Consider the following 26,253-nt stretch of genomic DNA (forward strand, 5'->3'; position numbering starts at 1 on the left):
AAATGCGGGTTTCAGCATAGCACAGTCACTGAACCATTCAGCTTCTGCACCCTAATTGACGGCTTTCTAAGCCACTTCTCCCGGTTCTCATTTTCTCCCCGCAGTAGAGTATACTTTGGCATGAAAGCGGGAGGCTTGGGGCGTTCGCCGGGTTTCTTTCCCTCCAGTGGATGGGGCACCGTGGCCCTAAACCAGAACCATCTGTGTAAAATGACTGGGAGGCCCAGAAAGTGCCGGAACCACAAAAACTCCAGCTTTGCTTTTGGCTTTCTGGCAAGAAGAGACTGAAAAGTCAGCTCTCGTTTCTCCAAATATTTCCTGCCACACAGTCTGCTCAGCCTGCCTCCAGCTCTCCAGCAGCAAACCTGGGCGGCTTGGGGACTTTTGTTTTGTTTTGTTTTGTTGTTTGTTGGTTGGTTGGGAGTTTTTTGTGGCCTGCTCTCAAATGGTTTTGGAGGTATTGGCAGAATGCGCATTAAGGCCATGGTATTGGCCCAGAATCAAATTATTTCTTTTTCAAAAAGGAGAAACTTCATAAATATAGGTGTATAGAAGGAAAAAATGTGGTTTTTCTTCTTGCATTCAGGATTCACTTGCCTAGGCCCAAATTTGAAAAACAGGTTGGGTTTTAGGGGTGTTGCACTTTTAATGTTGTTTTTGGTTATTTGGTTGGTTTGGTTTGGTCTGGATTGAGAATTTCCCCCTCAACCCCCACTGAAGTTGTCTGTTAAACACTATGAGGTAAAACCTAGAGACCTGAAGTCTCTTGCCCACTGTCTGTACCATCTGCACACCTGCATGGTGACACTCAAGAGTCACGTGTGACAACTGATGGGGACCACAGTTGGGTTGGCTCACTGGAGCGGTACCAAGAGAGTTACAAAACAGTGAAAGCTTCTGGAGCCTGCACTCCCCTCTACACCGCAGAAAGGCTTAAAGATCCGAAGCAAACCGGAGCTTGCTCAAGTTTCGGGGATGTCAAGTCATGTGGTCTGAGGAGCACAAATGTTTCTGGCTATAAATACTCAACTGAGTGTTCCAGCTCACTCAGCCAAAACCTAAACGCTGTGAGGTTTCACCCAAACGAATGGTTCCTTAAATAAACACAATGTCAGGGCAAAAGTGAACGGCAAAACTTGAAATCAAGGACTGACATGAGAGGCACGGTCTCATGGAAGAGAAAGGCTGCACCTGGACGCTGCTAACAAAAGTTAGCCGAGGGCCCTCCGCCGGCCAGGCACTGGCCAAGCAAGCCCTAGTCCCTCAGTGTGTTAAATCGCTCAAGTTCGCCTGGAAGAAGACATTACCACTGATGCGGGAAAGCCAAGCCTCCAGACAGATGAGGAAACCTAACGCGGCTTGGAAGTCAAGGGTGCCTGGTGGCAACGCTACCAGCCCTCTGTGCCAGGAGCCAGTATGCCCAGCAAGGTCAAGAGGGCCGGTCTTCCTCGCCCTGGATTTATCAGCACTAGGAGGCATCCACGTCTTGGGAGCCATTTGAGTATTCTAGGGCTGCCGAGACAAAATGCCATAAAACCAAGTAATTTAACACAACAGACATGTTCTCTAACCATACCAAGAGCTATATAAAATGCACACACTCTCACCCACGCATCCCATTATATATGTACACTCACATGCAGGCCACACTTATACACATACATACACACATGCACATCCCATACACATACTCTACACACTCTAAACATACACCACACACTCTCTCTACACACATACACTACACAATCACATATATATCACACACTTACCTGCATACTCACCCACACTCACATATACAAACATGCACACCACACACACACACACACACACACACACATACAAATTTTAAAATTAATAACTGGTAAATAAAACTCAAAGCAAGGAAGCTTTAAAAAGTACATAGGAAAATGGAAGCTCGTTTGGGGAAGAGGTATTTGCATATTCTGTTAAATATACTTCCTGCCAGGTGTGTGTAGCACATGGCCAATTGCAAATTTGAATGGAAAAAATAAGATAACCTTTTTTGGTATAAACATCACCTCCTTTGATTATTGGAGAAATTTTGAAGGGTTAGATGCCTGTTGAACCCCCAGGCTTGATTTCCTTGCCTTCTACTGCTCCCCGATGCAATATTACATGGCAGAGTTTTATCCTCCACGTTCTGTTATCCTAGAAATGCATGGTTTGCCTAAGCCTGGAGCATGTGGGATATGCCCCAAAATACCCTGGGTGGGAACACCAAGCCCTAAGAAGGCCTAACTCCCTCAGCTTGCAAGAATACTAAACTAAGTAGGAATTGCTTTGTGGTGCGTGTGTGTGTGTGTGTGTGTGTGTGTGTTATGATCAATCTTGATTAGTATATACAATACTGACTTTCATTATAACATTTTCAAGCGAAATTTGTTTTTGATGATTTTACTTCTCCTCCTTTGCACCCACCACACACACACACACACACACACACACACACACACCTGTCCACACCAGTAGACTCTTTTCTGCTTTCACGTCATATGAGTTTCATTGACCTCTTCCTGTTCTTTGCCACCTTTTATTCCCAGTGTGTGGTCTCCTTTGTAGCTTCATTGCTTCTACATAATTATTTCTGCATATACACACACTTCCCTATATACACACATATATGTGTGTGTGTTTGTGTGTGTGTATCTGTGTATGTGTGGACCCACATACAATAGAGAAATGTGATATTTGTGTTTCTGAGTTAAGTAGACACATATTAATGTATTTAATATAATAATTCAGGGGTCACCCATTTTTCTGAAAATGTCTTAACTTTATTTTTCCTGAATAAAACTGCACTGTATGTGTATAGCACATTTTCATTACCCTAAATAGGAATTCTACAGCATTACAATGTAGTCTACAAAGCTTTGACTGGTATTCTAGGAAGTAGCAGAGCTGACACACAGAAGGGATGGCCAGGAGGTCCTATCAGTGGCCACCAGCTCTGCATTTCCCCACATAATAGCATTCTTTGTTTGCATGTCACCACGGCTGTCAGATGGGGCCCTTGGTTCTAGAGCAGTGTTTCTCAACCTTCGTAATGTTGTGACACTTTTATACAATTCTTCAGGTTGTGAATAAAATTATTTTTGTTGCTACTTCCTAACTGTATGATTATGACTGAGCTGTTATGATTTGTAAATACCTAATATGCAGGATATCTAATGTGTGACCAAAAGTGTTGTGACCCACAGGTTGAGAATCAGGACTATAGACACTGATCTGCCTTGGACTTGCCTGTGAATATACAACTGTGTATAGTAACTGTTTAATATACAAATGAGAAATTGCAGGTCAAAGCTACAGAGTGGAGAGGAACCCACTAGGGGTAGAAGAGTATAAAGGTTGAATAGAACGGAAAATCAGAGGGGAACATCAACAACAACAAGGGTCGTTTGAAGGTTCCATACTGAGTCCATGGGCAGATGACTTGGTGGGTGAAGTGTTCACGGTGCAGAAATGAGAATCACAGTTTGAATCCTCAGTACCCACATAATGTTGGGTTGATCTGATGGCCCACCTGTAAGTTCAGTGCTGGGAGGTAGACGCCAGAGCCCCTGGGGTAAGCTGCCTAATCGCTAGTTAGACTAGTAAAATAGCAAGCTGTAGGTCTAGCAAGAGAGCCTTGCCTCAGTGAGCCAAATGAGGCGAGACTTAGGAAGCACCCAGGGTTAACTCCCGGTCTCCACACACATGTGTGTCCCTGCTACAATCAAACTTAATACTTGCCACACTCATTAAAATGACTTATATACAAAATATGTACTTCATTATGTTCAAAAGCACATGTGCATAAAAACTCTGTAATAAGTGTGGAGAAACTGGTAACAAGTGGTGCAGTGGTGCCTCAAAAATTAACACAGGAGGTGAAGAGATGTCTCAGTGGTTAAGAGCACCAGCTGCTTTTCTAGGTGACCAAGGTTCGATTCCCACCACCCACATGGCAGCTCACAGTTGCCTGTAACTCCAGTTCCAGGGGTTCGAATGCCCTCTTTTGGCCTCCAGGAGCACTGAATGCACATGGTACACAGACTTGCAGGTAAAGCACAAGTACAAATAAAGTAAGTACATTTTTAAAACAATACAAAATTAGCATATGATCCAGAAAGTCCCCCCCCCCTGGGCATTCAGGCACCCCAATGCAGAACAACAGCTGGGCAGGTTCAAAGCAGCATTACTTACATTAGCCAGCTCTCCCAAGAGTGCATGAATGCACAAGCAAAATATGGCCTAGACAAACAGTAAGATATTAGTCGGTCTTGAAAAGAGAGAAAATCTGATCACAAGCTACAACTCAGATGAGGCATGAAGCATCCTGTGTGAAACAGGTAAACACCAAAGACCAGAAGAACCAGGTTCCCAGACCAAGAAGGAAGAATGCTGGTAATCAGAGCCGAAAGCATGGGTGAGGCACTAAGTTCAGAAGATGGGGTGGTAATGGCTGCACGAATGTCCTCAGTGCCTCAGTGCCTCTAACAACACACGCTGCCTTGACCTCAGTGGTAAGCCTTTGGCGATACACATTGCCAAACATAAAAGGAAGCGAGCAGGTAGATGTGAGCACATGGCAGCCTTCTCTAGCAGGCTCTCAGCCCCCCGTGCCCCAGCATACCATCACCTCCTAGACCACAGCAACCTGAGAACACACTCCACGACTGCACCTGGGGGGATTTTAGGCATGCTTAAAAGGTACACATTTTTTATACAAACAGGTACTTACAAGTCTATGTGCATTTTATAGAGACAGATGGGAGGAGGGAGTGAGAACAGAGAGAATCTTAGTCCATACATGGCCTTCTTCAGACATGATTTGCAATGGGCCACAGTTTTAAAAATAACTAAATCATGCAAAACCTCATTCTGTAGTGCCCACTGCCACAAAATGAAGCCCCTTATCATTCACTCCTCAGCCCCTCTTCCCAAATGGCTCACAACTAGCAGTTGCCTAGCATATCCTTTAAACCAACATGGTGAGGTATTTGTATGTACCTATATTTTTAATGTTTCACGTAGCATATTTACCTTTACACTTTATTTTACATGTTTAAATTTTATATTTACAGAGTGTCTGCATCTCAGTGCATATGCTGGGTAATTTTCAGTCTTTGATATATTCCCTTTGAAGATATTCTGGGGCTTTTCTATGTTGGGATATACAAGCTGTCTGGTGATTGTTGGGTGTTCTGGATTAGACATGCAAGTATTTCCAAGCTTGTTTTCTAGCCTTTGCTTTTATTCAGGGGGAGGCAGTCTAGCATGAGTTCCTACAAAGCAAATTGATTGATCAGAATCTAAGCAGTTTGATTTTTAATGGGCACCAGCAAGTTGTTGCCCATAATGATCAGGACAATGGTCACAGCAATCCACCTCTTTGTGTGCCTAAGCACACCTGCCCCACAGCATCGCCAGATTGCAGCAGCACTGTCCCAGTATGTCATCTTTCCCTGCCTATTTATTTCTCATTTGAATCTTTCTTAAAAGCTGTACTGAAAGCCTGGGAGACGGCTCAGTAGATAAAGCACAGTCTGCACAAGCCTAAAGACCAGAGTTCAGATTACTAGGACTGACATAAAAGCCAAGCATAGCTGACAGCCCATCTGTAATCCCAGCACACAAGGATTCCTTGGAGCCAACTGGCTGGCCAGATGAATTGAATCCATAAACTCCAGGTCCTGAGACTCCATCCTCACAGAATAAGGTGAACCATGACCTATGAAGACACCTAGCCCCTGACCTCCATGTGCACATGTATCTGTGTGCACCCACACATATGTGAATACACACACACACACACACACACACACACACACACACACACACACTAGAAAGGGAAGGTGGAGAGAAGAGCTACACAAAAAGCTGTAAACACATTTCATGTCCACTCTCCTTTTCTTCCCAAAGACATTTTCAAAATCCCCCAGACTTCTCTGTGACTTTCATCTGTGTCATCGGTGATTGTGGCTATCAGCTCCCCATCCGTCACATGCCCTGAAGACTCTACTCTCTCCCCAGATTTATTTGTTTTGCTTTGTTTAAGCTCCTCTCTGCCAAATAGTTCTTAAAAATGTTACAAACTCATATGCTTCCATCTTTTTTCCTTTACAGATTCTAAATTTTCTCTCATGCTTGGAAAACCCTTTTTGATTCCAAGTTCAAAAATAAACACATGCAATCTTGCAGGCAGGCTATCTCTGCTCTGTTTGAGCAATAGCATGCCCAGTGCTTTTACCCGTGTGGTGGCCCACAGTGGATAAAAAGTGAGACGGTGAATGAGAACCTTATGGCCAGAGGGAAACAACACTGACATCCATCCCATTTGTACAAGGATGCGGAAAGGAGTTGACTGGAGGGAGGTATGGTGTCTTCTGTAAGTGACAGAGGTGCAACTAGATACACAGGTGGTATTCACTGGCATGTAAAAAGCAGCTTTCATGCCTTACATATAAAACCTACTCAAAGTGGATCAGAGATCTAAACACAGAAGACTCTAAAATCCCCTAGAAGGAAGCATAAGAGAAGGGGGGCTGTGGGAGTCAAGGGATGTTTTCATACACAGACACTTAGACAGAAGAGAGGACTGTGGTATGACACATGGCCAACATGTACAAGACACAGGGATGGGTGGCTAGCATTGAGAGAAAAAGAGGGAGGGGGAGGGGGAGGATGTGAGAGAGGAGAGAGAGGGAGCTAACAAAATAAAAAAATAGACAACCAAAAGATGGAACCATCCCAACAAACCCTAAGGATAGAGGACTATATAGACAAAATATGGTATATTCATAAATGGAATACTACTTAGCCGCTATAAGGAATGAAATGCTGGCTACTGCTACAACATGATGAACTCTGAGAACATCATGCTTTATAAAAATATAATAATAATAATGAAGGGCCACCAAGTTTCCCCTAACTAAATGCTATCAAGCAGTGGATGTACCCCTTCTTTTTGCCCCAAATATCAAATGCTCAGGTGGCCCTACACACACACACACACACACACACACACACACACACACACACACACACTGAAGGAGAATACTTTTCAAGTGGACCAAATGCTACCAGGCCGATGCTTTGGGCAGTGGGGATCAGTTTGCTTTGGCAGTACAGGTGATGGGACCAGTGCCCTAACCATGTAATTACTCCTACAAGCAGGCCTTTGAAGAGCATACTAGGCTCCTTTTCCAGAAATCAGGAGTCTAGAGAAATCTGAAGCACTAGGATTTCCCGCAAGTGCACCAAGACAATTACCTTTGATGGAGACACACAGTCTCCCTCTGGAATATGTTCTAAAAGAGGCATGGTTGATGTCCTGGCAACAATAAGAATCTTCAGAAGATAAAGAGTGGGGACAACTTAATTGGCAACCTAAATGGGAGAGTGTCTCTAAAGGAGGACAGATAAGAGTGTACTGAGGGATAAAGAAAGACTGAAGATCTATACTCAATACATTGCCAAACTAAAGCTGCATCTGCTTAAGCTACAAAAGGCTTCAATTAAAGCCTAATGAAATATTGTTTAGCAGAGGACCATGAACTATGTAGATGACAGTCATGTCTGGCATGTTACTTATAGGAGCACAGGTAGGTAGTATCCCATATTTTGCCAGCTAAAGCTGGTAGTAGGGCAGCCACATGCCACGTGAATATATACTGTTACTTTTGGAAAAGAATATTCTAGTTTGGTTATTTAGTCCCAGTTAACAAGGATGCCATTGTGAAGGCTTTGATCTAGAGAGAAAGATCTGAGCATACAGCCGGATTTTGTTCAAATGTTGCTGAGTGGAGTGGGGGAAGAGAATGGGTTGTTTAAATGCCATGGGTGTAGGGGAACTTTAAAGGGGAGTATGATGTTTAGAATAAAGTTCAAGGTCAGAAGTATAGAACGAGGAATTGTTTGTGTGGGGATGTATGTAGCACAAACCCCTGGAATAAATGAGGTTCAGTGAGAACAAATGGGGTTCTGTGGTGTAGCATGATCCTCTGAGCATAACAGCTCTCAACATCCTCAGAGCACCTGTGGTTACTTGCAAGAGACCTTCAAGATCCATCTTGCTGATGCTTAATGCTCCCCCTCATAGGACGATGGAATGGAAGGTCACTGGACCCTCATCTAAGATTCCGGCCACTCTCTCCTGCACCTTCCAGTCAATTGTATGTGTTTCTGGACTAATTGAATAAAGTCATATGCTCTCTGGAGACATCTCACATAGAGACAGTGAGGGGTTAGCTGGAGGAGAGGGCTCCATCTATGCAGCTGTCGGAAAGCCATCATCCATACAGGCTGAGACTTCAGTATGGCTTCTGGGCTGTGTGAAGTCACCCGTGCACTGCTAGGAAGCCTCATGAACTCCATGATTCCCCAAGGTGAACTTTGATGGACTCAGACTGCAGTTTGTCATTGAACATTTGTTTCTATCTTCCCCAAAAGGAGATCTCCTGGAGGGTTTTGAGAGAGGAGAACTGGAGGTGTGGGGAAAGACACTGAAGAGGAAGACAACCTGTTCATTGAAAATAAAGGTACAGAGTGTGTTGGGTACATCTTGATGCCTTGAGGTCCTGGATTCTAACAGAGGCACAAAGACAGGAAGAGATCCCTTGGCTGGGAGACAGCTCATCAGGGAATGTGTAGGCATGGCAAGGCTGATAACATGAGTCAGGATTCCCAGAACCCACATCAAAGCAGTAAGAGGGGGTCTAGAGAGGTAGCTCAGTGGTTAAGATCTCTGGCTACTCTTCTATAGGACATGGGTTCCATTCCCAGCACCCACGTGGCAGCTTACAACCCTCTGTCACTCAAGTTGCAAGAGATCTGATGCCCTCTTCTCACTACCATAAGTACCAGATACATAAGTGTGCACATACCTACATGCAGGCAAAACACTCATACACAGAAAATAAAGATAAATACATCTTTAAATATGAATGTGGATAGATAGGTAGATAGATAGATAGATAGATAGATAGATAGATAGATAGATAGATAGATAGTGTGTGTTTAAAAAATTCGATCAGCAATAGGAGGAGAGGACCTCAGCCCTGTGAAGGTTCTGTGCCCCAGTGTAGGGGAATGCCAGGGCCAGAAAGTGGGAGAGGGCGGGGTGGCAGGCATGGGGAAGTGGGAGGCAACAGGGGTTCGTTTTTGTTGTTTTTGTTTGTTTCTTTGTTTTTTGGAGGGGAAACTGGGAATGGAGAAATTTACATGTAAATAAAGAAAATATCTAATAAAAAAATGAAAACAAAAAGAGGTAACACGAATCTAATTCCCATACTTGTATGAGGAGATGCTTAGTGGAAACAGAGAATATGAGCAAAGCTAGAGAGCTTGCTAGCCTGACCCATGTGATGATGAATGACAAGACAGCCTGCATTAAACAAGGTAGAAGGTGAGAACTGACACCTGAGGTTGTTCTCTGGCCTCCACATGGACGCCATGTCACATACACACACACACACACACACACACACACACACACACACCCCTTCACATACATACAAACACACACACATTAACATACACATATGTTAATCACATTACACACAGAGACACTCATACACAGAAATATGTATGTATATGTATATACGCATATATATGCATATATATATAAAGAGAGAGATAGAGAGTTCTTCTGAGCCTCCTATCTCATACATAATAAAGATCTGCTCGGAGATAAGCTCTCTAGGACTCTGTTCTCCACTGGCTGCACTCCAACTCGAATTTGGCATTTCCCATGGTGTTAACAACCATGTCTGTATTTTGGTTCTGTACTTATTAGGAGTTCTCCAAAAATAGCTTCCAGCAACTTCTGATCTGTAGCGCTGAATGTGGGGCTGCAAACGCTTACAGCTGATTCTAATTTTCAACACTTCGGTCCTCCTGAGGAGAAGCAGAGCTAGAGCTAGGATTCACACTGGCTCCCACAAAGCCTAAATGGCAGCACCCCGCTTATCTCATGGAACTCACACCCCCACTGAGCAACACTGTCAGATGGCAATTTGTTCCAACAGAATACAGAGTTTTGTGTCTATACCCATTTGTTCTACTTTGATTTTCAGTAACTTTGATAAACATAAATGACCAAAAGCAACGTGGGGAAAGAAAAGGTTTATTTGACTAACAGGTGACAGTCTATCTTTGAGGGAAGGCAAGACAGGAACTTAATCAAGGAAGGAGTTTGAATCAAAAACCAAAGAATGCTACTTGCTGGCTTACCTCCTGGCTCACAGGTAGCTAGCTTTCTTACATAATGCAGACCCACCCGTGTAGGAATAATAAAACCTACAGTGGGCTGAACTGTTCCTACATCCCTAAAGGCCAGTCTTATGGAGGTAGTTCTACAAATCAAGCTCTCTCGGCCAAGATGGGACAAGTTAACAGCACAATCAGCTACCACACCATTTTTTTAGAGAAAATTCAGGAAGATAATCAGGGAAGTGAGGAGAGGAAGAGGGAGAACGATTCCAAATTGTGATAATTAATATTGATTGTCATCTCGACAGGACATAGAGTTAGCAAAAGAAAAAACCCTCTGGGCATTTATCTGTGCCCTACTGTCTAGGTTAGATTATTTGAGATGTGAAGATCCACCCTAAATAAGCACTCTGAGATCTTGGAGTGAGCAAGAAGGCAGGCTGAGACCCAGCATTCATCTTCCTTTGGTTGCTAACTGCAGACACATGGGACCAGACACCTTCCCCAGTCATAATGGATTGTATCCCTCCCTAAACTGTGTGTCAACATAAGCCATGCCTCCCTTGAGTCACTTCTTGTTGAGTACTGAGTCACAACAACCAACCTTTCAATGTGAATTCAAATCACCCTAAATGTAATGTCAAAAAGAAGATTCATAGAGGAACAAGCTTAATGTGGGAAAGAGACACATAAAAATTTAACACCCACATACATAAGGACCAAGCAAAATGTTGAGACAGGGCAACACAGTCAGTCTTCCTTTAATCAAAGGTTTCTGGATGCATCCTAGACAATTCTGCAGACATTTTCTTTTTTATTTCTTTTTTAAAAGACTTACTTATTACAGACAGGAGCCTCAAATGGCTGTACTCCGAGAGGCCCAGCAAGCAGTTGGCTGAGATAGATGCAGATACTTATACCCAACCAATGGACTGAAGTCAGGGACCCCTGTGGTTGAATTAGAGAAAGGCTGGAAGAAGCTGAGGAGGAGGGTGGTCCCATAGGAAGTCCAGAATTCTCAACTAACCCAGACCTCTGAAATCTCTCAGATACTGGGCCACCAACCAGGCAGCATACACTAGCTGGTATGAGCCCCCCAGCACACATACAGCAGAGGACTGCCTGATCTGGCCTGAGTGAGAGAAGATATGCCTAACCCTTTCGAGACTTGAGGCCTCAGGGAATTGGGAGGCCTGGTAGGAGAAAGGAGGGAACATCCTCTTGGAGACAGGGGGGAAGAAGAATGGGATGAGGAGCTGGGTGATGGTAGACCAGAAGGAGGGTAACTACTGGATTGTAAAATAATTTAAAGTAATTTTTTTAAAAAGACATTTATTTTATTTATGTGAATACACCATCACTCTCTTTAGACACTCCAGAAGAGGACATCAAATTCCATTACAGATGGCTGTGAGCCACCATGTAATAGTTGAAGGGAATTGAACTCAGGACCTCTGGAAGTGCAGTCAGTGCTCTTAACTGCTGAGCCACCTCTCCAGGTCCTGCAGGTGTTTTTCTTACCATTCATTACATTAGAAGGAAGTCTTCAGCACCACTCTGAAGAGAAAGCTGCAGCTCACAGAAAGTTAGCAATCCTATCCAGGTCACACAGCTTATGGTAGGGATTCATGTCAAGTTCTTCCTGCCTCAAGTGTCCAACTTTGCTGGCATCTCCATGTCACTCCATGGCACTGCCAACCTGAAAGATTTTGCTCTAGGTTCATTCTCAGGGATATGCACCAGGCAAATAGATTTAGAAAATCTTGACCAAAGGGACTTCTTCACCCACTGACAGATGAGATAGTGAGATGCTCTAGGATCATGGAAATCGCAATGGAAAAAGTCTGTACAGTTGGTGGGCAATAAGACTCACCTGTTTCTAGTCTCCCATACATCAGATCACTCTACACAAACATGTATTGAGTACCCAGAGGGTACCCAGAGCATCCATACAGCCACAACCATATAGATAATGCAGGATTAATACTGCCAACTTCACACAGTAACTGCAAACTGAACAATATGTGTAAAGTGGTTAACCTGGGACCTGGCCCATGATGATATATCTCATATTGTTCCTTCCTGCCCCACATCTCATGTCAGTAAGTATGGCTTCACCACTGGTTCATCACACTGAGTCTTCCCTCCTTCCGCCATGGTTCTCTTGTGTGGTCGGCCACCATCTGATCACACAAGAGGGGAAGTTAACTATTCAGTAGAGCTGAAAGCCAAGCAAGCCCTGCTAATAATGCTCCCTAGAGAAATAGAAAGGATTGGAGGTACTCCTGGGTAGGGCCACTGTGCCTGAGCAGCTCAAAGCAGTGTGAGCAGCATCAAGATGCTAAACCAGAAGTCCTGTGAGCCTGCAGGATGGTACACACCACATGTGTGGACCAGTTGTGTCCATGTGAAAGGGAACCCTGGGCATAGTCCATGATGTAGATCATGCCTGAGTGTGGGGTCATCCCTGTTGAGATGCAGTTAAAGCTACTGCAGGCCAGTGCACAGGGCTTTCCACCCGCCCTGATAAATGGCTAGGGGAGTGAATAATATTCTGGCTCACCCACCTCTAAGGCATCTGTTCTCAAGATTAATTGGAAGGTTGGCCTGCCTAAGCCTCCCATATTTCTTTGGTAAGGAAAAAAATCATAAAATCATGTGACCTTCATATTTGGTTCATAGTGGAAACAAATCTTCTCTAGCTGCCATTTCCAGGGGGCGGGGGCTATGGGGAAATAAACCAGGAGCCATGTTTACAGGGCAGTAAATTTTGCAGTCCCAAATGTGGTAGGACAGCCGTGGCGGGAAGTACTGATGCCAGGATGGACTTGGTGCCAGAATTCAGCACATGACAGCTCTGATCTCCTTCCCCACTGATCTCCTATGGGATGTGGTGTCTCTGTGGCCGTAACCAAGGAGACAAAAACAGAGGGGAAAGGAGCTTCAGAAAATGCATAGTGAGAATGGGAGTCGAGAGGAGCTACAGAACCCATACCAATTATCAGAGACACGGAAACTGAGGTAGCAAGGGAAATGACTTTTCCGACAATCATGTAGTGTTCGAGGAAATAACCCAGTATTTATGGTCATGTTGATTTGTGGCCAAGCAGGGTCTTTTGCTCCTCCTGTCTTCTGTTTTTCTAAGTCTACTTCCCAAACACCAAAGTAAGCACACACAAGATGAACACATGGTTGAACTGGAATGATAATATATACTTTGGGAAGTTGGTGGTTTGAATGAGAATGACCCCCACAGGCTCGTTCATTTGAATACTTGATTCCCAGTTGGTTGAACTGTCTGGGAAGGATGAGGAGGTATGACCTTACTGGAAGAGCTGTCACTGGGGATGGGCTTTGAAATTTCAAAAGTCTACACCAAGCTCTGTCTCTCTGTGTCTCTCTCTATCTCTCTGTCTCTATATCTCTCTCAGTCTTTCTCTGTCTCTCTCTCTCTGTGTCTCTCTCCCAGCATGTGTATTTTATTTGTTTAAAAACATAAAGAAGCCAGGCATGGGGTAGCACACTGCTAATCCAAGCATGTGGGGAGCAGAGACAAGCAGATTATATTATTAACTCTGTTACTTGGAGGCCAGCCAAGGCTGCAGAGTGACACTTTGTCTCAAAAACAAAATATAAATGCCTAAATAAAATATGAAGAAGTCCCTATGTCCCTATGAGCTGAGCCAAGAGCTAGGTTGATCTGGCGACCCTATACCCTGTGTCTCTCCCATCTTCCCTCCTATCTCACCCCCCTAAGCCAGGTAAGCACTGTTCTGAACATCACTGACTGTATTTATATATGTGAAGCATCAGATATCTTTCTGTTTTCTTAATCTTTAAAGTCATCATAAACCATGTACTAGGCTTGTTTTCCATTCACAATTATGTTAATATTACTCTCCAGATGGTCACTAACATTCATTCACTTGCATTCCCAGCTGTCTAGTACGCTATAATTTATTAGTCCTTTCTATTCCCAATAGACACATGGGTTAATTGCCTTTTTTTCTTATAAGGAGTATGGCCATGACTATTCTTACACACGACTCCTGCTATTTAAGGAGTAAGTATTGTCACACACTTACAAAGGGACTGCTGAAAGGTAGTGAAGGTGAGCATTTCAAATTTACAGGAGAACCACAAACTCCCTCTCAGAATAATGACAGAAGCTTGTATTTTCATAACCAAGTAGAAGCAACCATGCTGATCCACATCCTTCTGGAATATGGAATTATGAAGCATCCTGAATGTTTCTGTGCAAATGGATATAAAATGGAATTCATTACAGTATTGGTTTCCACTTCCATGTGCTTAGCTGTCATGAGCTTCATTATCTGGGATGCACCTGCTCTGAGTATTTTGTATTGGTCTGAGAGTTTCTTCCTGGTAGGATGTTCTGAGTCTTTGATACACATTATCCTGCCTCCTCTGTAGCTCTCTACTACCTGTGCATTGTTCTGAGAGAATGACTTCTAACTTTCAATGAGGTGGGATCTACCCCTCTTTACAGTTGTGCTACTCCACTTGATTTTACCTTCTCTGAGCACTGCCAGTCCTGAGTTAGATTTTACAGTTTACACTGCTTGAGTTATTCTGACGGTTTTACCATCATCCTCTATATGTAGGGGAGGGGTATGTATATGCAGGTGAACCTGTGTGCAAACCTGTATGGAGTTGTATGTGCAAATGTGTGTGTTTATGTAGAGGCCAGCAGATAACCTCTGGTGTCATTCCTCAGCATGTATTCATTTGTTTGTTTGTCTTTGAGGCAGGGTTTGTCACTTGCCTGGGGCTTGTTACATAGATTAGGCTGGCCAGGGAGCCCCAGAGGTCTACATGTCTCCTCTATCCCAACACTAGAATTTTAAACATGCACAAGTACAAGTAGATCAGGCTTTTTGTGAGTGTGAGTTCTGGGGCTCAAATGTGGTTCTTCGTGCTTTCAAGGCAAACACTTCAAGAACTAAGCTATCTTCTAAGCTTTCTTCTAATCACCGTGACCCACTCTACCTCTCACATATATGGTAAGGAAATCAATTATGGAAAATTGATTCACATGACCACCCAGCTGATAGCAGCTCTCTGGAAGTCAGACCCCAAAATCGTGTCTGTCTGTGCTGATAGGGCTTCATAGACACTTGTTGTCTCTCTCTACTCTGCCATGGATATGTTCATTTGCAGCAGATGCTCCAGGGACTGCACTGCATTATGCCTAGCACTAAGGTCTAGGGACAAAGACAAGCAAAGCAGTACATGATCTCTGACCTTAAATTTTTTGTATTGCAAGGATTGACTATGTCCAGGTAAGGCTTCATAGGACATATATATCTGAGCATAGATTTTTTTTTTAACAGATGTTTTTTCAGGGCAGGGGAAGACTTGGGATAAATAAGAACATTCTTGAAGAAAATGGCACCAGCATAAGCAGAGAGGCAGAGATAGTGAAGGACATGGACAAGCACACTGGAGGAAGTAGCGGAAAGAGGCCAGAACCATGGACTCAGGCCAGACTGAAAATGACCTTGAGTGTGGTGCCAGCTGGCAAGGACATTAGCCTACTGGCAGTTTGTCTTTGATTTTGAGGCTCTGGAAGCTGGTCTACAAAGCTGCCAATATCTAACATCCCTCTCAAAGTTTCTCTCTAAGAAGTTTCTCTCCACTTAGGAAGGTGTCATTAGAATCCAAAATCTTCATCTTCAATGTGGCATGCTGAGCTTTGCCACTACAGACATGTAGGTATGCTTTTGCTCAGAAATATCTGTAAGATTCTGTCCTTTCTGCCACACTACCAGTGCCACCACCATTATCAACTGTTGAAGGAATAGTCCGAGTGCTGATCCCAGGTTAACACACAGACAGAGTTGGGGTCACCCATTGAGTTAACAATGGAGATTAACCATCACACACAGAATTTTCTTTTTTTCTCTGTAGTCTCTGGGAATTAAAGAGGGTCTTGACCAACAGTTATATGGTGATAAGTATGTTCTATTTTCTTCCATATATCCTGTCTATCAAGGAGTATGGTGACTTGCTCCATCCTAAACCTCTGGCTGCTCTACTGATGCCAAATACACCTTGTTTCTCATAACTCTTGTCCCCTATGTGGGTCATTAAGAAAGGAGGACATTACAACCAATCTCCTTTGACCACTGATGTCAGAAAGTTGCTGTATCAGAAGAATAGATTAGAAAGTTTCTCCATCCATACCCCATCAATCTTGTTGAAAATAAAGAATGAGTGGAGAAAACCCTTTCCAAGAATTTTGACCTAGGTAGTAAAAAAAAAAAAAGACTTTGTCACACCTACAGTCACAAACCTTCATTCATGAACATGAAGTGCTGTCTCCAAGAGAAAACAACCAGTCATCCTCATTCCCATAGCATAATAGTGACAGTCCTCACAGTGTCCATGGAACTCAATGTGCATTTATCATCTTGTTCATGTTTGATTTTACTGAGCCCAGAGACCCATGCAGGGTAAAACAAACCAAGTGGCTGGCTGAGGTCAGGGTAGAGGAACAGAGAGCTAGAAGTGGAAGAGATGGGGCTGGAAGAAGATGGAATATCACATGAAAAGCCACATGAGTTGAACACCCAGGCCAATACAGGAACATGGAGGTTTATGCACAGTTTGGCAGGAAGGATTGTTAACCTGTCAAATAAAATGTACTGGAAGAGATTTTTATTCTGATTAAAGAATAAGCTCTGTTTGCTCTTAATATATCTCCCATTGCCTACAAATTGACTTACAGACAATATTTTCACCAGTCTAAATGCTCCATGAGCTGACTGCAATATACATATATGTTACACATGTATGTATGTATATATGTATGTATGTATGTTTATTGGTGACCCAATAGGTTTAATTGGAGAAAGTTGCTTCCAGAAACATGGACAACTTACTAGTGGCTACCCGACTTAAAGAAGGTCTCTCTGCAACCATTAGCTGCCTATATTTCTTCACAAATACAAATGTAAAGGCATTTGTTTGTGACATCATAGTTGGGACAAGGACAGTGAAAGCCACAATCTCCTCTCCCTGAGAGACAAGTTCTGTCTCAGTGCTGGAGCTTAGTCTGACTCTAGAGCTAATCATGGGACATATTTAGAAGATCAGAGGAACTCAGGTCACTGAAAGGCAGAATAATCATATTTATGATTTTTGAAATGTGATTTATGGTCAGAGATAAAGCAGGGGAGAAAAATAGAAGTCTGAAATTCATAAATCTCAATTTATCATTTTTGGCATGGGAATTTAAGACCAAGACTTTAAGGTTGTTACAAGGAATACTTAAGACACTGACTGCATGAAACATAGTATATGATTAAATTTATGGTTTAGATGAGGGGTTATTGGTTTGCTAGGGTTACCATAGCAACAACATACTGTAGACAGTATCGTAGCTCTACAGTGGGCTAAATGCACCATTGCTTTGCTCTGGGTAAGTTAAAACAGACAGAACAGCAAGATATGATGTTACCATGCCATGAACTGAATTGTATCCCCAAACTCCCTACACTGAAGCTGCAATCCACGGCACAGTGTCTTTGGAAACAGGTGTTTGTAGAAGTACTTAGTTGATAGGTATCTCTTCCAATGCAAAGGATCATAAGAAACTTGATATGGGCAGCTTGTGGCAGAGCAAAGGCTGGCTGAGAACACGGCCAGAAGGCAGCCAGCTTGAAGCCTCGGAGGCCCCTCAGCAAGCCTTCCTGCCACTCCTTAATCCACAATTCCAGCTTCCAGTGTCACGGAAAAAGAGACTTCTGGGTTTTTACTCCACTCACTATTATTTTGTTATGATGGTGGTCAAGCAGAAAAATACATTTTCCCCCCTCTAATGAAATTTACTGAAAAAGGAAACCTGAATTTTCACTTCATTGTTAATTTAAAGCAGGTTCTGTAAGAAGTACTGATGAATTAAGAAGGAATAAGTGGTGTGTGTGTGCGTATACATGTGGTTATATATGTGTACATGTGTGTGCATGTGTATACTTGTATTAGTCTATATGTGTATGTGTCTATGCAAGTATGTATGAATGTGTCCATGTATACATACATATTTCCCATATAGTCCATCTACTTACAAAAATTCTTTACGTAGCACCTGGCTGTATATTTGGCCTCAGAACACTCTAACACAATGAGGCTATACTGAGTCATGTCTCATCTTTGCTAGACTAATTTTTCTTTCCCCTAAGTCTGATTCTCAACTGTCCTGGTGCTGTGACACTTTAATACAGTTCTTTACATTGTGATGACCCCCTAACCATAAAATTATCTTCATTGCTACTTCATAATTAACTTTCTACTGTTATAAGTTTGGTAATATAAACACCTGTGTTTTCTAGTGATCTTAGACAACTCCTGTGAAAGGGTTGCTTGGCCCCCAAAGAGTTCATGACCCACAAGTTTGAGAACCACTGCACTAAAGGAACCTAGAGCCAACCTGCTGCCCAGTTCTAACTTTCTATTGCACCATTCCGATTGAAATGCAGACACGAGGCTTGCACATCTCTGCTTGGGCCTTCCTTTATTTATGTTTATAACATTCTTAGGGACTTAAATCTTGTCCCTGGTTGCTGGGAATTCAGGCTTCTGTTGGATTATTGAGGGCATTGTAAAAAATTCACCCTCATGAAAGCTGAGCTCAGCAAATGGCTAAGCCAAAGCCATCTAGCCTGAAGGCTCTGAGTGAATCTCAGCTCATTCCCCTTATAAGATTGTTGGTAATCAGTGGCCTTTAGATTTATGTAACCTAAGTTAAATTCAGTAAAAACCATGCACTCATATAAAAAGTACTCACATGTGTTGGTTAAGCTGGGACAGGTGAACAAGACCTAGGAAACTGGAGTAAGAAAGCTTCCAGCAACTTGATAGCTATTTCCTTTAGATTTGTAACATGGAGATCATTTTTTTCCTCTCCTTACCGACAGCAATAGGTATTTATCAAATGTCCATAAAATGCCAAGCTTTCCTGAAGTTGGGCTCCAGTGGAGGAGCAAAGGCTTTGGAGAGGGGTATGTGGCATTTAGTAAGCTTCTCCCTCCTCTACCCACAAAACACCAGCAGCTAATGCCTGCCTTGTAGAGTCATAGTGAAAATAAAATGGTATTGCTAAGTAGTTGCTCAACGCAGAGAGCTTCCTAGTCTACTCTCATTAACTGATCTTATATAAAGCACTCAGAGCTCTATATAAGTGAGGAGATTGGTCCTACTGTTGTGTTTAACTGGTAAGGAGCTAGTCACACCGTCAACATGATGTTGCTCTCACATGGCTGAGGGACCTCCTGCTAACTCATTAGAGGCAGGTCTCCATTATGTAATCCACAGGTTATCCAATCTGCACAGGTCTTTGGACTTCTGTGCTTTTCCTCCTGGCCACCTGCCAGCTGGCTCTTTCCCCACTAATTAGCACCTCAACCACAGTTCAGCAGGGGAAATCCAAGCCCTAAGGCTCAGCTAGCAGCTCAACTCTGTGGCTTAAGTGCTTTGAAAGAGAGACTTAAAGACATGAGGAGGAGGAGTCTGATAAAGAGATATGACATCTCAACAATGATATAGGTATTTCCAATATCAGCGGAAGCGAGTTCTCTCTCTCTCTCTCTCTCTCTCTCTCTCTCTCTCTCTCTCTCTCTCTCTCTGTGCGTGAGTGTGTGTGTGTGTGTGTGTGTGTGTGTGTACATGCATGTGCATGTGTCTTACTGGGAATTGAACCTAGGATGTCTCACACGTGAACCAAGTCATAGCCCAAGCTGGCCTTCTTCTAGACGCTCATTTTTTCCTTCACGATCTTCTATTCTCCTACTAGTCAGTAATTGAGAATGCACTGTGATATTTAAGCAATTGTCTGATCCTCAGACTTCAAGGTTTCTTTATATATTCCATCTTTAAGTAGAAATGTCTCACAAAATTCTGTTGGAATTCTTGTGCAACTTAGAAGTCACCACCAACAGCACTGGTCCTATTAGGATGTGTGCCAGCTGTCATTGGACAATATGCACTAGTCTTCCCCAGGAAAGCCCAACTGCAGACAGTGTCAAAAGAGGCACAGACTGCACAGGAAGGTAGGTTCAGCCCCTGTGAGTGCTGGGTATAGATAGTCCTTTCCTCAGTTGCATGAGATTATGGTAAGACAACCAAGGATGAGCAGTATGAGGAGTCACATCACAAAGAACGCTTGTAAGAATTTGCCACAGAATCGTTTTTTCAAAATCCAAAGGGCATCATCCTGACTCAGCAGTCTACAGGCATCATCCTGACTCAGCAGTCTACAGTTGACCCTCATTTTAGCTAAGTTCTTACACAGCATCTTGAATAATAAAGGTAATTAAGCTAACAAAGCACAGACACTCCAAGCCTAGAGAAGTTAGTGCTCTAACAGGATCCCACTCAAGAAAAGGGTTAAGCAAAATGTCTTTAAAACATGCATCACTTTTGATCAATCATTACAGTTTTTAAAGTCTGCCCCCATCAATCATTTTTCCTTTTTGTTTTTTGTCTGTGTGGTGTATGCATATGCACATGTGTGACGGCATGTGAAGGCCAGAGGTGAATGTCTGTTTATTGCTCCTATGGTAGTTTGTATAGGTATAGCTCCCACAGACTCATGTGTTTGAATGCCTGGCCCATAAGGAGTGGCACTATTAGGAGGTGTGGCCTTGTTGGAGGAAATTGAGGTTTCCTATGCTCAAGCTATGCCCAGTGTGACATATAGTCTCCTGCTTCCTGCAGATCAAGATATAGAACTCTCAGCTCCTTCTCCAGCACCATGTCTGCCTACATACCACCATGTTTTCTACCATAAGGATAATGAACTAAACCTCTGACACTGTAAGCCAGCCCTAATTAAATGTTCTCCTTTATGAGAATTGCCATGGGCATGGTGTCTTTTCACAGCAAAGACAGCTCCCCATGTTATTTCATGATACATTATCTCTCACTGAATGTGGAGCTTTCTAGTTCAGCTATCAAGGCTAGCCAGTAAGACCCTGGAATCCTCTTGTCTCTGCATTACACCAAACTCGGGTTCACATGCTTGCCCAGTGAGCATGTTACCTTCACTGCAGCCATCTCCATGGGATTCATCAAACAACTGAAAAGCTCATGTTCATTCCTTGACATTTTTAAGTTGATAATGGACACAGTGGACGTAGTAAATGGCCCTCATAGGTAGGATTGAGATAATTGATTCAATAAATTGTACTGCTCACCTGATCTGTACAAATGCAGATCTTCCTAGTAACAGGAAAATGAAGAAGTGAGCACAGATATAGTTGATGGATAAGTGATAGGAAGTTTCCTTTGATTGCTAATGTACTGTGATGATAGATGAAAGATAAATAGATGGATAGATAAATAGATAGAGATATTCCATCAAAAAAATACTACAGATTCATTAAAACCAGGCTTACAAAAATATTAGTGTAAAGGTCTTTGTCACCATATACCTATCCACAATTGTCATGTTTATAATGGAAAGTAGCTTGTTTTGTGCATGTTATTAATACTGATACTAATATTCTTCAGGTGTGTACATGATACTCCCAAAATCAATAGGCTTGTATCTCAATGACCATCAGCAGCATCTCCATCAATACAGGCCACCATCAATGTCCATGTTATTATGATCCTCAAAGCTCTGGAAAATCTTCTTAGGAAATAGGGATCAAGCTGGGCAGTGGTGGCTCACACCTTTAATCCCAGAACTTGGGAGGGAGAGGCAGGCAGATTTCTGAGTTTGAGGCCAGCCGGGTCTACAGAGTGAGTTCCAGGACAGCTACGGCTATACAGAGAAACCCTGTCTCAAAAAACAAACAAGCAAAAGACAAAAACAAAAACAAAAACAAAGGAAGTAGTTATCAGGAATTACAGGTGTGTTTTTTCTTGAGATGTAAAAACAAGAGCGATTCATTGTTTTTATCAATCACAATCGATAATGTGAAATGAGACAAACATAAAAACTCTTTTTTTTCATTCAAAATTTACATTCTCAAAATCCCAATCTTTGCCAAAAAAAAAAAAAAAAAAAAAAAAAAAAAAAAGAAAAAGAAAAAAATGTTTTAATGGGAAAGAACTAGGTTTGTACACAGACTATTATCCAGACCCTCAAGTTCAAAATAACTTTCAGATTCCCAAGTTCTCCAAATAAACAAAAATGTCTCATTCTAAACTGTTTCCATTCAACTTTAAAACAAGCCCCCTAAATTTCTGAAATAACATATTTTATGTGTTTCTGACTACAGAGAAATGCCAAGGAACCAATCCAGGGAATGAAAGGTTCATTGATGCGGGGAATAAATAGACCACTCTCCATACCTCCAGAACTCTGCAGGCACCAGTTCAATAATAGCAAAGAGCCACCCAAGCAGGCCAGGTCCACTATTTCCAGAGCCTGGCTCACAAGTACAGGCAAAGACATTCATAGATTTGAAGGAATATATAGACTAATAGGTTCTGTGACTCGGCCTGTGAGTTGCCTGTCAATAGTAGTGTGTTCTGGATAAAACAACCCTCAGATGTGAGGGTAGAGGGCCCACAAGGAATGTACCATCTCATGGAGTCATTATATACTAGCTCTGAGAGGGGCAAAGCCTTCTCTAGTTCACACAGGAAAACAGTCCCACTAGAAAAGGCTATCCCAGCATTCCCTCTGCACCAAGGCCCTTTCCTACCCTGAACAGCTAGCTAGATGCAAGCCTTCAAGGGAAAGGGCCTTACATATCCCTCCCAGTCACTGAGTGTCCATAAAGCAGTGGGGTCACAGAAGAAGAGCACAGGCTTCCAGGCCAAAGCAATTGAGGTTTAAGTCCAGTTCTACCTTTAACTGCAAACTTTTCATAACACAGTTTATTTATAGGGTGGGAAGGTTATGTGCAAGTTATACACAGCCAGCCAAGGGCCTGGGTTGGTCACATGATGGTTCATATATTTCTACAATTTAACAAGTGTATAAGTATTTAGTTGTCATAACACACACAGGGCTGCTATAACAAAGTAGCATATATGTGGTGCTTATAAATCACAGAAATTTGTTTCTTACTTTTATGAAAGTTGGAAGACTAGGGTCAAGATAGATTCTATGTCTGGTGTGGCATAATTCCTGGTTCAGAGCCTACACTTTTACATGGAGGAGGGAGCCAACTGGCTCCTGCAGTCATAGTTATGGAGTCTTCATTATGAGGCACCAATCTGAACTCATGACATCTCGCCCCTTAATACCGTCACCTAAGGAGTTAGGATCTTATGAATTTTGTTAGGATGCAAACACACATTCAAGCCAAATAGACACTATACACATGTTCTAATGCATTCTGCACTGTATATAATACATATGTACATACATACATACATACATACATACATATATTATATTGACTTCCCTCAATGATGGTTGTAATATGGAACTTTAAGAAAATTTAGGATACTGTGTACACATACAAACTCCACATAAAATATACTTTATATCTATCAGTGGCAGAAAAAAATATGGTCCCTCAGCTGCTTTCAGACTTCCCTAGCTTTTACCAGAGAAGCACCTACAAATCCCTTCTCAATACCAAGAACTTAATTTCCATTTTGCCTTTGAGTTATGTTTTTGATAGAAAAAAAAGTATAGTCTCTGGCCAAAAATTCCTTCTGTCAAATTTAGAAAAATACTTTGGCAGGGAAACAGCAACCTCTTTGGTCTTCGAGATCAAAAAGAACCCCCAAGCATGGCATGACTCTGTATATGTGTGTGTGTGCTCATATCTGTATGTATCTAAGTATGTCCATGTATGCCCACATGTGTCTTCATGTGATGTCACCAAATGACTCCTATTACTGTCACTCTGGTAGGACTGCTATCTGCCACTGTCAGCCATTCCATTCTTGGACCGCTCTATTCTAATTATTGGAACTCTTTCTTGCTCCAGATGTCACCAGCTCTTACTTTCTGGAGTCACATCAGCCAAGTTTGCTTCCTAGTCTAACCTTTAAATACCAAGCATCACTTCCAGATGCCTCAGTACTTGCCACTCTGGTAGACAATCCAAATTCCTTCTACCATTCTTCATAGGAAAGACCACAGCTAGAGTGAACATGCTTTGAGACAGAATCTTAGGCAATATCTGCCTCAGTACCATAGCAAGATGGGGTCTTGAATATATCAGAAATATAATAAAATGTTCACCAGGCAAGCATATTAAATAAATGGGGGAGGTACCTTCTTATTATTCCTTCCAACAATCAATCCAAGAGCACTGATGGCTTTCTCATCTGTGTCAAAGTTACCCAGTACACACTGTGTCCCCAAGAAATCCAGGGCTCACGGAGGTACCATCTTGCCTAAGTCTCATTTATGTTGCTGTGATAAAATACCCAGACTAAAAGTAACATAGAAGAGGAAGGGATTGGTTTGGCTCACAATCCAATGGTACAGTTCTTTACTGCAAGGAACTCAAAGGGGCAGGAGCTCGAGACACCCAGTCACACGATATCCATAGTCAAGGGCATAGAGAGAAAAGTGCATCCTTGCCAGCTTCTTGTTCTCATCTAAACTTCTTCACTTTTATATAGCTTGAGCTCCATCCCAGGATATAGCACAATGTGCAGTTGGCTATCTTCTTCCCATACCAGTTAGCAGTAAAACATTATCCCAAAGGCATGCCCACAGGTCAAGCTGCTCTAGACAGTACCTTGATTGAGACACTGGGTTGTGGCAAGATGACAATTAAAATCCAAACATCATATACCATACCTCTAGTTGTGGATAGGTGTGTAGCAGATGCAGAAGCACAGAATATCAGGGGTGGCAATGCCCTTGCAGATCTGGAGAAAATAGCAATAATTGCCCAAGGGTCGGACATTCTAAAATGGTAGGGGCAGAACCTCAGTGGTCAGGGTGAAGAGGACCCACCTCCTTCTAAATTGAAACCGGTTCATTAAGCAAAGCGCTGTGCTGACAGCTTTGAACATCCCACTCACAAATGAAATGGCATTTATTTGAAAAATCATACCCCCTTTCACAATAGAGTTTAATTTTGAATTAACTATTTTTACAGCTATAGCTTACAGAAGATACACTGGGGCATGTATTTAATTACTGTTCTCAGGTAGCCCATACCAAGCAAGCTGGCCTGGCACAATGGGTTTTTCATTGTTCTTAACCATGCAAACACATTTACCATCATTCCATCCCTTTTCCTGCTCAGACCCACATCATCAATCTGCTCTGCTCTTCTTTTCTGTGAAGAATGTAGCCTACTGGGACTCTATACAGAGAAATCGGGAGTCTTGGAGAAGACAAAGCAGAATTTGAATGAAGCCAGCATTCCAAAAGTAGTTGGCATTTCTCATCTTTCATGTTACCCTGGAATCACATTTACGAGGACATTATTCTATTATGGGCAATGAAGTCATCAAGGTGTGATGGCTACGTATCCATACTCCTCAGACAACCCCAGCTTCTTCTGTTGTCAGCTTCCTTTTCTGTCCACATCACCCAAATGGCCTAGAAATTGGTCCCTTATTATTAGTATCTGAAACCTTGCCTGCCACACTGCTTTTGCATCTTAAATGCCTTGTTTGCTTGTTTGTTTGTTTTGTTTTTTTGGTCAGGAAATGGTGTTGCCAATTTTCTCTGCAAAGGACATTAGTGATTAGGATGATGTTGTATGAAAAAACAGACCCATAGAGTGCCAGGGAGATACAGAACTGGAAGAAACGTTGCACTCCAGCCCCAGATATTCCTGAGCAATTTAAGATGAGTCAAGCTTGCAAATAGAGTCCCTGCTTTGATGCTATGTGTTTGCTGCATCTTATTCTTTTACCACATGGGTAGTGTTTTCCTAAAGAGATAATAAAAGAGATGGGAAATTAGCTTTATGGTAGAATATGGTATTGCATATACATGAGCACATTTTGAACCTAACTGAATATAAGTATCACTGTTTCATTCTTTTTTTTGTATTTCTTTTTATATTAGATATTTTCTTTATTTACATGTCATATGATAACTCCTTTCCCAGTTTCCCCTCTGAAAAAAATTTAAAA

At 42.4% G+C, this 26,253-nt stretch overlaps 1 pseudogene; it reads left to right on the forward strand.

Moving 5' to 3' along the window:
- Nucleotides 1–1,171: 1,171 nt before the first annotated feature.
- Nucleotides 1,172–26,253, forward strand: part of LOC116080988 — a 34,154-nt pseudogene continuing 9,072 nt past the window's right edge.

This window comes from Mastomys coucha, unplaced genomic scaffold (genome assembly GCF_008632895.1).
Source record: "Mastomys coucha isolate ucsf_1 unplaced genomic scaffold, UCSF_Mcou_1 pScaffold6, whole genome shotgun sequence".
In the NCBI taxonomy this organism is placed as follows: Eukaryota; Metazoa; Chordata; class Mammalia; order Rodentia; family Muridae; genus Mastomys; species Mastomys coucha.